Genomic DNA, 15842 nt, shown 5'->3' with positions numbered 1-15842 from the left:
AAGGAGTTGTCCTCCTTCCTTAGTAAATGGCCAGCCCATCTCATTCTCCTACTTTTCACCTCGGCCACTATGTCTGGGTCCATATATAGTTGCCTCAACTCTACATTATGTTTTATCCTCCACTCTCCATCTTCAAGGGTTGGCCCATAGATTTTTCTCAATAATTTGTTCTCCAATACTATCAAACGTTTTTCTGTTTTTTTACTTAACACCCAGTTTTCTGAGCCATATAACAGAACTGGTCTTATAATGGTTTTATATATATACGGAGTTTGGTTTTGTGTGATAGTAGTCGAGAGCTTAATAGCTTGTGGCATGCTGATAAACTTCTGGTGTGCTGATAAATAAAACATAATAGATAATAAAATAACTCTTTCACCTTAGTTTTTATAAAATTACTTCAATAAAGTTTATAAGTTAAGCACACAAATATTGTTACTATGATTAAATAGTTAAATTGAAATTTACACAGTAATAAAGATGACATTTTAATTTGGCAGTAATGCCAACCTGAATAAAATATTTCATCTGCAAGAATTATATTCATAATAGTATTTATCAAAGCAATAGTAGTCTGGTACATGAGCAAATACAACGTTCATTACAATGCGTAATTTCACAGTAAAAACAAAACTGTATTATACCTTAAAAATTAAAACCTAATTTTTATTATTACACCTGCATTTGTAAATATTGAAAAAGTTAATATGAGAGTGATTTAGCAGATTTTGGACAACCAAGATGATAATAGCTACATACGATTGGTTCTCGTAAGATGTTTCTCCTTTCAGTCTTGCCATGGTTACACAAGTAACGCTTGTAAAAATGTGAACTAGCAATTTCAATCAGCTATATAAAAATGTGAGTCTTAAAAGGTTGTATACACAAAACTTTGTTAATGGTTCCATTATATATTGATCAAACTTATAAGATAAGCTTGTTCCATATTTGGGAACAATATAAATAAAAGAAAATGGGTAAAAAATACAAATTTTACATTTTGAAACAAAGGATGTATATATTTACAATATAAATTAACAGATTTTTAGATTGGCTGGTGGTCTTGAGGATTCGGCTGATAATCTACTGATGAACATTTAGCAATCTAAAATCTGAAAAATAAACAAACATTTATTAGATGAAACATAATTAAAACAAATCAAAGGAATCCACTTAATTAGTAGATTATGTTATCAATGGGCATTGATTTTTTAATGATTCTATATTATTTCGTGGTAAAAACAACTTTGAAAGTGTATTGAAGATATTATGCATTTCCACCAAATAGAATTTTAACTCGTGAAATTTAATGTTTATGCCTACTCAACTGTACGACCACAAATCTAGTCATATATGAGGGTCACTGATAGTTTTGAGATATGAGGAGTTTCTTGTTGCTAGATTTACCAAAGGTTAGCTCTCTGGAGTCAATGCACTTTTTAAATTGGAATTTCACTCATTGAAATCACCCAGCCAGTCAATTTATAAAATGGAGTCGAAATATTTATGAATTTTGTTATCGATTTCAGCTTATGAAGAAAAGCGATCACAGCATTAATGTTTTTTCACATTGAGGACTAACCTGAGCAGCATATAGCAAGATCAGGTGAATAAGGTGGGGTGCTCCATAGTTTTGATGAATTTTCAGCCGAAAGGTCCACAAAGTTGAGGAAAGTTCAAGGTATTTTGGTTGATTAATTGTTCCAAGTTGTTGGTGCCAATATGAGGAAGTTCAATTGTGGGAGTTTTAAAGTTTTTTTAGTTTTTTAAGTTGTCTCCAAAAACCATTTTGAGGGAGGAGGTTGGTTTAAAATCAATCTAAAGCATATTCAAATGTTATTTTACAAATCTCAAAGGAGATATGTAATTCCTCAATGGTTCAATAGTCAATGAGATTAGGACTAGGATGTTAGGGACATCTAGTATAAGTAGTTTTATCAATTGCATATAAACAAAACTCATTACAATGAAATTACAAAAACTTAACAAATAATCCATTAAAACTTTTTCATAATAATTGGGAAATATTTCATTTATAATTTAAAAATATGAGTATATAATTTTTATCTATAACATATAAAAAAAAAATTATATTAGGTTAAGTATAATAGAGAGTATAATAGTCCAAACTTTGCCTGACAAAATAAAGAAATTATGCTTTATTCTTTTAACTTATTCTTCATTCTTTGATTCATCCAAGCTTACATATAAAGAGTAGTACATTACTATTAACATAATTTTCCTGAACAAATAGTGTAACACACTCTATAACAAGTACAAATTCTTACAAAGTAATAAAATGTTGTATGTCATTGAAACTTTCTTTGGTAAGTAAACAAAACTGACAACCACATTACGCAAAACACAAGTTAATCCAACATAATTATTTATTATACAGTTATAATGTTATTTATAAAAGTACAATTCCAAAACATACATGGAATATTTGCAGTATTTCAACAAAATTGAAAAACTAAGTGATATGTCCTCCACCTTTATTTGGCTTTTTAATTTTTCCCCTTTAGGTTCTTTTATTGCCTGAACAGAATATTATAAAAGCAATAAAACAAAATTAGCATTAAAACAACAGGTCCTTCTAAAAAAATTATGCTGTCTGTCAGATTGCGTGACAACTCTTGATATAAATTCCTAGAAAATGGCACTCCAGTCCCTCTTGTCCCATTGAAATAGAACTCTATTGATTTTCAGTTTAAAAGTCGGAGAGTAACAGTTTTATCGGGTCTTTCAACACTCTGTTACATTAGTTTATTATATACACTACTTTATGACATACTCATTATTTTATATGCATACATACTGTAAATGTGATGATTTAAACCAAATTAGAAATACAGATAATATATGTTTGAAGTTTTTAATTCACTGTATAGCGCTACTATAACAAGGGTCAATCCATTTCAAATCACCCAATAAAAATAAAATTTGTTGCTGAACATTTTTAATTTGCCTAATTTTTTTATTATGAGTTCCCTATGGGTAGACAATCACAAAACACTATTTGAAAAAATTTTACAAGCCACAGTTTTTTCCTGGCGGCCATTTTAAAATGGCGGTTTTGCAGCTTTTAGTAAAATACGTGGTTTGCGAAAAGTTTAATTGCCAACCTATTTTTAAAGATATCAGAATAATCCAAAAACCAGTGTGTTCAGCATAAAATGAACTTCAATTTGACATTATAATAATGTTTCTTTTGTGCAAGAAAGTCAGTCAAAGTTGTTCTGCAAAATCTCGGAAGAAAATAATCAATTGTTACTTCTTAAGACCATAAAAGTTTAAGAAGGAAAAGAGACTCACTACTAATATTTTATTTCTTTGTTGAAAACTAATATAACTACCTACTGAAAAAGTTTTAGCCCTGAGAATGCTCTCCTTTTTTTCTAGAGCTTTTCAAAAATGGCCGAAAGCCTAATAATGTCATTTTTCTAGGGTTAATAACTAAAAAGGGACTGAATGAAAATAAATGAAAATTTTACAGAATGTTCTTTATACAAATAGGAATATCTCATAAAAAAATTATGACTGAGACTTAACTACATTTAGAGATATACAGCATTGAATTTCAGTTAAACGCGCTACCCTTTTTCTCGCTTGTGTGGTACCAAGTTAGCAAACAAGGGCTTGTTTAAATCATTATGTTAACAATAAACTTATATTCCTTATTTAAACCTACTTAGGATTTACAATAAAAATTATTTAAAACCAGAAAATAATGGTATAAATAAACAATACTCATAACCACAAAACACCACTTGCGCACTTTAGGAAAAATAATTTGCTTAGGTCTATTATACTGTCAAAATGTATATGCATTTCAATTTATGTTCTAAAAATATAATATTATTAAATACATTTTATAAAATACATGATCGGGCAATGATAACCCAAGTGTTTTTTGCCCTTAAAAAAAAAATAAAAAATAAAATAAAATACATGATGTAAAAATATATGTTAGTACCTGAGGAATATTTTAAAATGGTAATAGTAAAAGGTGAGTGACTTGTCAGCTGAAGAACAATGTTTGCTAAAATTAAGAATTTCAAAAGAAATTACTAATATTTGCCACTACCACAAAGATAAGTATTTAGACAAATACAACCACATTTATGGGAAAAAATGTTGTGGGAATAAATGAGAAACTATGTAATGAATTATCATCTTCATTTAATTCGCTGATGAAAATTGCAGCCAATAAGTAACTGACCCCAATGTTTTAAATCTAAATGCACAGAAGAACAATATTATGTGGATACAGTATGCAAGTGTAGTACAAAAATTGTATCGGTAAGTTAAGTTGAAGAATTATAATTCTTACCTATTGTTCTCACTGTGTAAGATTATGAGTTACTATTTTAAAATATTCCTCAGGTACTAACATATATTTTTACATCATGTATTTTATAAAATGTATTTAATAATATTATATTTTAGAACATAAATTGAAATGCATATACATTTTGACAGTATAATAGACCTAAGCAAATTATTTTTCCTAAAGTGCGCAAGTGGTATTTTGTGGTTATGAGTATTGTTTATTTATACCATTATTTTCTGGTTTTAAATAATTTTTATTGTAAATCCTAAGTAGGTTTAAATAAGGAATATAATTTTTTGAGCATTAAATATAAGTTTATTGTTAACATAATGATTTAAACAAGCCCTTGTTTGCTAACTTGGTACCACACAAGCGAGAAAAAGGGTAGCGCGTTTAACTGAAATTCAATGCTGTATATCTCTAAATGTAGTTAAGTCTCAGTCATAATTTTTTTATGAGATATTCCTATTTGTATAAAGAACATTCTGTAAAATTTTCATTTATTTTCATTCAGTCCCTTTTTAGTTATTAACCCTAGAAAATTGACATTATTAGGCTTTAGGCCATTTTTGAAAAGCTCTAGAAAAAAAAGGAGAGCATTCTCAGGGCTAAAACTTTTTCAGTAGGTAGTTATATTAGTTTTTTTTCAACAAAGAAATAAAATATTAGTAGTGAGTCTCTTTTCCTTCTTAAACTTGTATGGTCTTAAGAAGTAACAATTGATTATTTTCTTCCGAGATTTTGCAGAACAACTTTGACTGACTTTCTTGCACAAAAGAAACATTATTATAATGTCAAATTGAAGTTCATTTTATGCTGAACACACTGGTTTTTGGATTATTCTGATATCTTTAAAAATAGGTTGGCAATTAAACTTTTCACAAACCGCGTATTTTACTAAAATCTGCAAAACCGCCATTTTAAAATGGCCGCCAGGAAAAAACTATGGCTTGTAAAATTTTTTCAAATAGTGTTTTGTGATTGTCTACCCATAGGGAACTCATAATAAAAAAATTAGGCAAATTAAAAATGTTGAGTAACATGACCTGGGTGATTTGAAATGGATTGACCCACAAATATATTAAGAAAATAAGAAATATAGTAACTCTTTCATAATTTTTTATTTTCTTACACGTGTTTTGGCAATCATGCCGTGATCACAGTAACATTATAATCTCACAAGAAACTAAAAATAAATATAAATAATTAAGTGATGATAATATGTAATTAACCCTTTCCGCTCGGATGGGCAGCAGTGCTGACCAAATATGGCTTATCGTAGGCTCGTATTATTTTACCGCGTACTGTCCACTCAGATCGGATGGGCAGCGGTGCTGTCCACTATGGCGCCTGCGTGCACACAGCAGCCATGTCATTGTTGCGTCCCCACCAGCTCGGATTTATTTTTGCCGTTGATACTGTGCCTTTTAAAAAGTTAAATGAGTTTAAAGGTCCAAAGGTAAATAATAATGTAGTCGAAAAGTATTACAATGGAAATGTTATATTTCTATAAACTAACATCAGTTACAATGAGTATTAATAATGTGACAGTAAATAATTATAACATGATAAAAAATAAAATTTAACTGCTTATTATTGTTCCGAACACAAATTTAACTGCAGGCTAGTTGTCATATTGTTGTTGAAATATCTGAGATGAATGGTACTTTTCAAAACAAACACTGATGTGAAGACCGGGCTCATTTTCACAAGTTTTGCAATAAAACTTCACTCTTTTCCTGGTGCCGCCTTGTGCTCTGCTGCTACACACGACGCAATTCTTCACTTTTCTACCTTCAAGAGGATATGGTAGATGAAGTTTCCCATTTAGTCGGGAAATGTCTTGCAATTGGGATGGTCTTCCTTTTTTATTTTTGTTCCTTACATCGCCAACAAGCTCTAATACCAGTAATTAATAATAATACCAGTAAAACCAGGTATTAATACTAATATATTTACACTTTTATTTACAGTTATATTTACACTGATATCTAAAAAACTTCATTTACACTATTTAATAAAATTGCACAATACTAAGAATAATAAACAATCCGTTCTAATAGCCTAATGCGTGTAGGTTAACTCACTAGTGACAATGTAGTTAAAAGCGCGCTAAAACGAAAGCCTAGAATGCAATATTGACCAGATGATCAATTTCCAAGCTTTGTAATGAAACAGCTGATTGATCTTAATGCGTTGTGTTATAAAAAAATATGTCAGAATAAAAAAAAGAGTATAACTTGTGGTCAACGCTGCTGTCCATCCGAGCGCTAGTAGGATTATTCAACGGGCAGCACAGCTGACCATCCGATCTCTGAAGATGGCGACTCTAAAAATATATGCGCGCGCTAGAGGAAATGGCAGTGGCCAACACTGCTGCCCATCCGATCTCTGTGGACATTCTAACATTACCGCTCCGAGCGGAAAGGGTTAACTATAAATCTTTGTTGGTAAAGTCTATGTTCAGGATTACTTCCTTAACTTTGATATTTGTTCAAATATTCCATAAAAAAAAAAAAATACAACTTAATACAAAAACTGAGGTTTGTTCTGAGGTTATAATGTTACTACATTACTTATTTTATATATATAGAATAATATATAGAAAATAGGTAATATAAATCAAGGCAGCCTGAAGAAGATAACAAAATACAAGACAAAACAATCTCAGACAGAAGAATACAATTGCAGGTTAGAAAATATGCTATCTATATCTAGAGTTTTGCTTATGGACCAGAACATAGAAAGATTAATGACAATCAATTATTGTTTTATATATGCATAAATAAGTATGATTTAGCAAATGTATTAGTACTAAAACCACAATAAAACACTTAAATATATCACGAATGGAAAACAACACTCACTTTTATTCTTCTTTAAATTTCCCATTGTAGTAAGGGATGTAATCAGAGATTAACCTCCACTCAGACAAATACAACCCCACGGCTGCTGCTGATCCTCCAAACACTGATAATGATGGCAACCTGCAAAACAGCATAATTGTAACACATTTTCAGTAGATTAATATAGTTAATGGTGCACTATCAAATTAAATAAAAGGGTTCTTTAAGAAAACCGTATTATAAGTATACACTAAATGCTATTTATTTTACTTTTCTATAGTTTTCATGTGATATTCGTTTTTTAAATACAACATTGGACATACAGAGGGGAAGAATTGTGCATTGAGTGAAAAGAAGTAAGGGATGTGATATTATAATGAAATGAATTTCGAAAGTTTCAGGAAGGAAGGTGTAAGTGTCATGAGACTGCTGACGGTTCTTAACCCATTAACGTTTTTTTATGTATCTAAATTGTGGTTATATTGAATATTTTGCTGTTATTTACAGAGATATGTGTCATTATCACGCAAATGAAGCCAATTGTCTATTTATGTCAGATATTCTCAAGGTACAATAAACACTAGAAATAAAACCATAAAGTACTCTGGGGCGGGTGACAAGCAAAAACACGTGGTAGCAGTCTGCACTGTGCGACTACAGCGAAATCACCAAGTGCAAACACTCATGACAGAGGACGGAAGAAGTGCTTACATCTAGTAGAAAATGCCAGAACTACTTGCGCGACACACGGTTGTCATAGAAATGCTTCTTGCACAATATTAGAGCAGACAAGAGAATAAAACAGGAACAATATAACAATGTGTAATATTACATAACAAATCATGAAGAGGTTAAGACAACAAGCAGATGATACCTCCCATTGCATTTTGACCTATAAAAATGTCGGTACTTTGGGATTATATCGACCACACCAGTATGAAGAACACAAAAATATAAATTTATAGAAACAAACATGATAGAACGAAAAAACAACTCTTTACTTACAAAATTACAAGCATTTCCAGGTATTGTGATCGGTATTGTTGTCGCTGTTATCTTATCTTTCTCGAGAATCCCGATTACGGCAGGCCACGCGGCATCACATGATAATTTAAGTTTTTTGCACGGTACATAATTGCCTTTCCATTACAATTCAATTTATATTTCTGATCTGCTCCTCTAGAATTTGATATTTTACTGATAGGTACTATCTCTAGGGATGTTTTTCTTTCGTTGACATCAGCGCGGGGCAGCACCGACCGAAGCCCGCGCTGATGGCCGGAGGCACCCGCATTTTGGGTGGCGGAGTGTGATCAAGAATAAAAACAAGTTTTGAGTGATTTTTTAAATAAATAGTTTAGTTTTTGTTTGGTAATGTTTGTTTTTGTTGCATTTTTATGTTTGGAGAAATGTAGAGGTAAAACACGGAAGTACAACAAAGCGACGGCACCAGCTGAAAGGGCGGCGAGACTCTGCAGTCGTTATCTACTAGACCGCTCGACTTTGACCTCTGTCTGAGGATGGGGAGGGGTTTGCGATAAGACAATTCCTGTTTTATATTGACGAAATATTGTTCTACGCTAATCTAGTAATCAGTAGAAGCAAAATGTCAAATAACGATTCATGTCTGGGTGTGGTCAGTATAATCCCAAAGTACCAAAATATCTATGTTGCTTCTGTAGTGGCAGGATATTCAGAATAGATCAAGTTGGCAATTGAGATCGTCTTCTGTCGAAATCTCGTGTTACATCCACCGTGAGGAGGAATAATGAGCGCTATATGTCTTGCCACCCTGTTGCTAGCTCTGTTCCTATCAAAGCGAGCATGGAAAGGCTCTTTCTCACACTTAGCTTTACAGAAATCTTATCAATAAGGGAATCCCGACACTGTAAGACTCATCTACAATAAATTAGACCTTATGATCCATATTTTACCTCAATACCTGACATGCGGTTAGTGATGTGCCGCTCCTGGACATCAATTTAGTTGCCCAAATATCTACAATAAATTAGACCTTTCTCTTTAATCCTTTATCTCAATACCTAACATCGGTTAGTGATGTGCCACCCTAGACATCAATGGAGTTGGCCAAATGTAAGTGATAAATTGGTTTCTGTTGGTGTAGATTCTATTGGTTAGTATAAATTGGCCAGAAGTTAGTTCCCTGGGGGGGTAGAGTCTGTATGTAACAACAGTAGAGACAAATGCGTGTACGTACCTACACCAATATGCATTAAATTTCTTTATAATAATTAGAAGTACAGTATGTATAACTTTTGAAACTATTATATGTGTAACTTTTACAAATATATTTCATACAATAGAACAACTATAAAAAGATGGCAATACAGGCCTAGTTGGTTATTTTTATTAAATACTAGCTGTTTCCCGCGGCTTCGCACGCGTCTCTTAAGCTTTGCCCGTATATTTCTTTGCCTTCAAATAGTGTTTGGATATTTTAATATACGTAACTACTGTGTTGTAATTGCAGTTTATAATGTGCAGGCGCTTTGATAACTTTTATATCTTGCAGTACAGCCTGGTGGTTAGTTACATCAATGGGCATTGCGTATAAACCTTCTACATAGAAAAATACAAATTTTCATAGTGATCGGTCCAATAGTTTCTGAGTCTATAAAGGACAAACACACAAACATTCATTTTTATATATTATGATTGCAGAAACAGTTTAAACAAAATTTGTCGTTTCTCTTAAGCTTACTCTATGCTTTAAAACTATAAGTGTAAAGAAATTTATATATAAATATATTTTTTTGTCGCATTATATATGTTTACAAAGAACAGCTGATTAAAAATTTGAAAAGACTCTTTCACTTAATAACATATGTTTGCTGCAATGCATTTCTTACGGGTATTTCTGTAACCAGTGGGGCGGAATCCTGAATCGGGAAAGGGATAAAAAGTATCCTATAACCTTCTACAGATCAAGACGAACAAATTAAAAAAAAAATTAGGCGAATCCGTCCAGCCGTTTGTGAGTGATGCTGTTACACATGAACAGTTTTCATTTTTATACAGGGTGCGGCAGTCAATCCCGCATTTTTGAAATAGGTGTAAAAAATAAACGGACGTAGATATCAAAATTATATTCATAAAATAGTTTTCTACATTAAAAAGCATTTAAGAAACATTGAAAATAATCACTGTTTGAAAATAACATCAGCAAGATGGCGGCCTTCCCGAGTACGGCATTCGCGCAGGCGATTTTGCGAAGCTGTTCATAACATCACGAAGCATAGGCTGAGGAATTCTCTCAATTTCTAGCCGGATTCTTGCCTTCAGTTCACCAACAGTATGAGGTCTTTCTTCGTATACTTTACTTTTTAGGTAACCCCACAAGAAAAAATCACACGCAGTGAGGTCTGGTGAACGGGGTGGCCACGGAATCGGGCCATTGCGGGAAATCACTCGGTTTGGGAAAACTCCGTTAAGAACATTCATGCTCACGCGGGCTGTGTGACTTGTTGCTCCATCTTGTTGAAACAATGTTTCTTCATTCACTTCATGTTGCCGAAGCTGAGGAATGAAGAATGTCCTTAACATTGTCGAATAGCGCTCAGCATTCACGGTAACAGATTGCTCTCTTTCGTTTTCAAAAAAATAAGGGCCTATGATACTCGACGAGGACATTGCGCACCAAACTGTTACCTTAGATGAATGGAGAGGTTTTTGATGTAATTGTTGCGGGTTCTGGTCACTCCAATACCTAAAGTTCTGTTTGCTCACATATCCCGATAAATGAAAATGCGCCTCGTCACTCATCCAGAGGTTGTGAACAAGCTCACCATTTTCTTCAATCATTTCCAAAGAATGGTTACAGAAACGCAGTCGAGCATCAAAGTCATTCTCATTCAAAGCGTTAACCACTTGAATTTTGTAAGGATGGTGATGTAAATCTAACCTAAAAATTCTTCTGACGGTTCTGTCAGAAATTCCAAGTGCCGTACTCTGTCGACGCGCTGATCTCCGAGGGCTTCTTCCCACAGCAATTCGAACGCGTTCAATATTCTCTGGAGTTCGCACTGATCTCGCACTGCCACCTCTTTTCCTTGTCGTTTCACCAATATTTTCAAAGTTTTCGACCCACAACTTAATTGCGTTTACCGAAGGCACTGGTCTATTGCGATTAATTTGAAAATGCGCTCGGAAACGACGCATAGCGGCTACATAGCTACCACTTTGATAAAAAGCTTTCACGGCAAACGAACGTTGTTGCTTAGTCCACGGCTCCATGTCTACTGAAATGCTATGAATAGGAGAACACAATGGTGACCTTGGCTGCTCGGCCCCCACCACTCCTACGCTCCTGCGCGCTATTTATAAATGCGGGATTGACTGCCGCACCCTGTATATATAGATATAAACCAGCAATAAACAACTCTGTAATTCTAAGCAATATATGGGTCAACCTCTATTTTTCTCATATTACAATATAATGTTCCAATAGTCAATTAGAAAAGGAAATGACTAGAATTTCTTGCCGGAAAGCAGTTATAGGGAGCAGGCAACTCATATTACAATATAATGTTCCAATAGTCAATTAGAAAAGGAAATGACTAGAATTTCTTACTGGAAAGCAGGCAACCGCGAGAATTACCTATTAGTGATCAGGGGCACTGACGTGATCTGGGCTTCAAATTTGGAACTACTCGAGTTAATTTTTTTTCTAAAAGAGCAAGCAGCGCGAAGCGCTGCGCAGCGGGCAAGCATCGTGCGTGATCTTCGTATATACTGAATTGATTCAGGCCAAAGGAATGACACATATTCCTTTACCAGATTTTTACGGAGATTTTGTATTGGGCGGATTATATTGGTTTACTTTGCTTTCCAGCATGTAATTATGTGTTTAAAATTGTTTTACATACATTACCTACATTATATTGTAATATGTAATAACAATTTATCTGAAATTTTTAATAAAAAAAGGATCACGCACGATGCCTGCCCGCTGTAGTTCCAAATTTGAAGCCCAGATCACGTCAGTGCCCCTGATCACTAATAGGTAATTCTCGCGGTTGCCTGCTTTCCAGTAAGAAATTCTAGTCATTTCCTTTTCTAATTGACTATTGGAACATTATATTGTAATATGAGAAAAATCGAGGTTGACCCATATATTGCTTAGAATTACCAACAACTCTGGTGTCCTGATCATACGATCAAAAATTATTTTTGTTGTGCACTGAATTATTAATTGCCATTTAAATTGAATATAAATGGCATTTGTTTTAGATTTGATATGAGTTTAAAAAGTTAAAAATATTATTTGTCAGCATTAAACCATAGACCATAAGATAAACATAGACTGGATATTCTCATATGTATAAGGCCCAATACACAAGTTGAAGCGGAACCGCACCCCTCATTGCTAAAAAACTGAATCAATATCCTAAATATGTACTTTTTTGCAGAGCTAAAATAATCATGTAAATTGTGAAATGCTCAACAAAACTATTTCCATATAAATAGATAAATTAAGTATTTAAAAAGTAATTTTCAACAGAATAATATAGCCCGGTTTATAAGGTAGCATTTTAAGGAATTTTAGAACGTTGAATTAAATTTTCATATTTTAAAAATTCTCGTAATTTATTGTCAAGTTTTAATGCAGAATAATACATTTCCTGCTCATAATGTTTTAATCAATGAACAGTATAGTGAAGTATCTGATGCCTTGTATTGTAAGGGTGAAATACTTGATTTTTATGGTACTGTTCACTATTTGATTTGTAAAAATGTAAAACTTCAAAAATGTACAGAGATGGAAGAATCAAAACATTATTATTTATGAAAAAAGGTTTACATGACTTAAGGATCAGAGCTAAAATATAATTCAATTTTTCAATTTGAACACAAATTATTAATGCTTGTACGTTGTATATTTTTGAGGTATGGACATCTATAGATTTGTTCTTTCAGCACACAGCCTGTAAAATTGGTGTGGCTCCGAAAATAGGTCTGATCAAAGAATGAGGGTAGTAATATAATATAGTTGAATGTGTATAGAAGGTTTTATCAAAATAGGCTTGTACGTTTTTGAGGTATGGCTATCTATAGGTTCTTCCAGTAGTTGACCTGAAAATAACAGCTACAAATAGCAATTATTATTGTAAAAGTAGACTTTTTCATTTAAAATCCGTATTTGTAGTATTTATCTTCATGTTATTAAATTAATATATATTTTGTATGGGTTAAGTTTATGAACTAGGTTAGGATTCAGTTATGAACTAGGTCCTGGATTTAGTTCTTTCTATGGATGTAATCTATGGCCAGTTTTACGTCAGCCCACTTCTTAATTCCTCATTACAATAGTTACGAGACACTGAAACAATGATTTCGGAGCAATAATTATAATTATTTCAACTTTTAGAAGTTAAGACTGGGCTGCTTAATTTTTAATAGGCTTGCTTATGCTATCCATAAATAAAAAGGCTAGTCTATGTCTATTGTTTGCAAGATTTTCATTCCAGTTAAATCAAAGAGCTTACCATTTAAATAAGAGTTGGACGTGTTTTGGGCCGACTGGAACTGGGGACATCTCTATAAAATTTACACTCAAAATAAGAAAATATAATTATCCTACAAACTGTCTTCCTTACAGAAGTATAACGAACGATGGCCTATGTGCCTTGGAAAGGTCGTTCCTTATTGTTTTTCTTACAGCTGATAGCTGAACCACCGTGAAGTTAGCGTCACTTTATCGTCCGTTTGTATTCCGTGCAACAATATTGCAGTCAACAATCAGAAGGCGCTAACAAACATTCAAAATCTAAAATAATAATATAAAACAAATTAGTAAAATACGATTTTTCACAAAATCTACACAGTTTTTCGTATTTATTATTTACCACAAAGAATTCCCGATAAATTTATAATAAATAAAAACCCAAATATAATAACTAAAATGTAAAAATGTATCCTTAAAAGGGCGTTCTCGTACTTAAAAACCACTCCTGAGACTAAACCAAACAAGTGCCCGCAATGAAACTTTGTACACAGATGCTCTGTAAGCTGAAATTAAATATACCAACGTCAAAAAGATGGTGTCGGCCGTCAGAGGTCCTATCGTCTAAATTAAATGCACCGTTGGACGGGCGTTCTCGTACAAAAGCCACTCCTGAGACTAAACCAAAACAAGTGCCCGTAATGAAACTTTGTATACAGGTGCCCTGTATGGTGTACTTTAATATACAAACGTCAAAAAGGTGGTGTCGGCCGTCAGAGATGCTATCGTCTAAATTAAATGCACCGTTGGACGGGCGTTCTCGTATAAAAGTCACTCCTGAGACTAAACCAAACAAGTGCCCGCAATGAAAATTTGTACACAGGTGCCCTGTATGCTGAACTTTAATATACCAACGTCAAAAAGGTAATGTCGGCCGTCAGAGGTGCTATCGTCTAAATTAAATGCACCGTTGGACGGGCGTTCTCGTATAAAAGTCACTCCTGAGACTAAACCAAACAAGTGCCCGCAATGAAAATTTGTACACAGGTGCCCTGTATGCTGAACTTTAATATACCAACGTCAAAAAGGTGGTGTCGGCCGTCAGAGATGCTATCGTCTAAATTAAATGCACCGTTGGACGGGCGTTCTCGTATAAAAGTCACTCCTGAGACTTAACCAAACAAGTGCCCGCAATGAAAATTTGTACACAAGGTGCCCTGTATGCTGAACTTTAATATACCAACGTCAAAAAGGTGATGTCGTCCGTCAGAGGTGCTATCGTCTAAATTAAATGCACCGTTGGACGGGAGTTTTCGTATAAAAGTCACTCCTGAGACTAAACCAAACAAGTGCCCGCAATGAAAATTTGTACACAGGTGCCCTGTATGCTAAACTTTAATATACCAACGTCAAAAAGGTGGTGTCGGCCGTCAGAGATCCTATCGTCTAAATTAAATGCACCGTTGGACGGGCGTTCTCGTATAAAAGCCACTCCTGACACTAAACCAAACAAGTGCCCGCAATGAAAATTTGTACACAGGTGCCCTGTATGCTGAACTTTAATATACCAACGTCAAAAAGGTGGTGTCGGCCGTCAAGCTATCGTCTAAATTAAATGCACCGTTGGACGGGCGTTCTCGTATAAAAGTCACTCCTGAGACTTAAACCAAACAAGTGCCCGCAATGAAAATTTGTACACAGGTGCCCTGTATGCTGAACTTTAATATACCAACGTCAAAAAGGTGGTGTCGGCCGTCAGAGGTCCTATCGTCTAAATTAAATGCACCGTTGGACGGGCGTTCTCGTATAAAAGTCACTCCTGAGACTAAACCAAACAAGTGCCCGCAATGAAAATTTGTACACAGGTGCCCTGTATGCTGAACTTTAATATACCAACGTCAAAAAGGTGGTGTCGGCCGTCAGAGGTGCCTATCGTCTAAATTAAATGCACCGTTGGACGGGCGTTCTCGTATAAAAGTCACTCCTGAGACTAAACCAAACAAGTGCCCGCAATGAAAATTTGTACACAGGTGCCCTGTATGCTGAACTTTAATATACCAACGTCAAAAAGGTGGTGTCGGCCGTCAGAGGTGCTATCGTCTAAATTAAATGCACCGTTGGACGGGCGTTCTCGTATAAAAGTCACTCCTGAGACTAAACCAAACAAGTGCCCGCAATGAAAATTTGTACACAGGTGCCC

The 15842-nt window shown here is 34.0% G+C and overlaps 1 long non-coding RNA gene across 1 annotated transcript; it reads right to left on the bottom strand.

The window, feature by feature from the left end:
* Positions 1-991: 991 nt before the first annotated feature.
* Positions 992-13845, bottom strand: LOC124355446. The gene is made up of 3 exons (XR_006921765.1): positions 13686-13845; positions 7201-7320; positions 992-1112 (listed from the first exon to the last, which is right to left on the bottom strand). It is a non-coding gene; the product is annotated as an uncharacterized LOC124355446 (long non-coding RNA).
* Positions 13846-15842: the final 1997 nt, after the last annotated feature.

This window comes from Homalodisca vitripennis, chromosome 2 (assembly GCF_021130785.1).
Source record: "Homalodisca vitripennis isolate AUS2020 chromosome 2, UT_GWSS_2.1, whole genome shotgun sequence".
Taxonomy (NCBI): Eukaryota; Metazoa; Arthropoda; class Insecta; order Hemiptera; family Cicadellidae; genus Homalodisca; species Homalodisca vitripennis.
The sequence above is the reverse complement of the archived record's forward strand: the minus strand, read 5'-3'. Positions and strand labels throughout refer to the sequence as shown.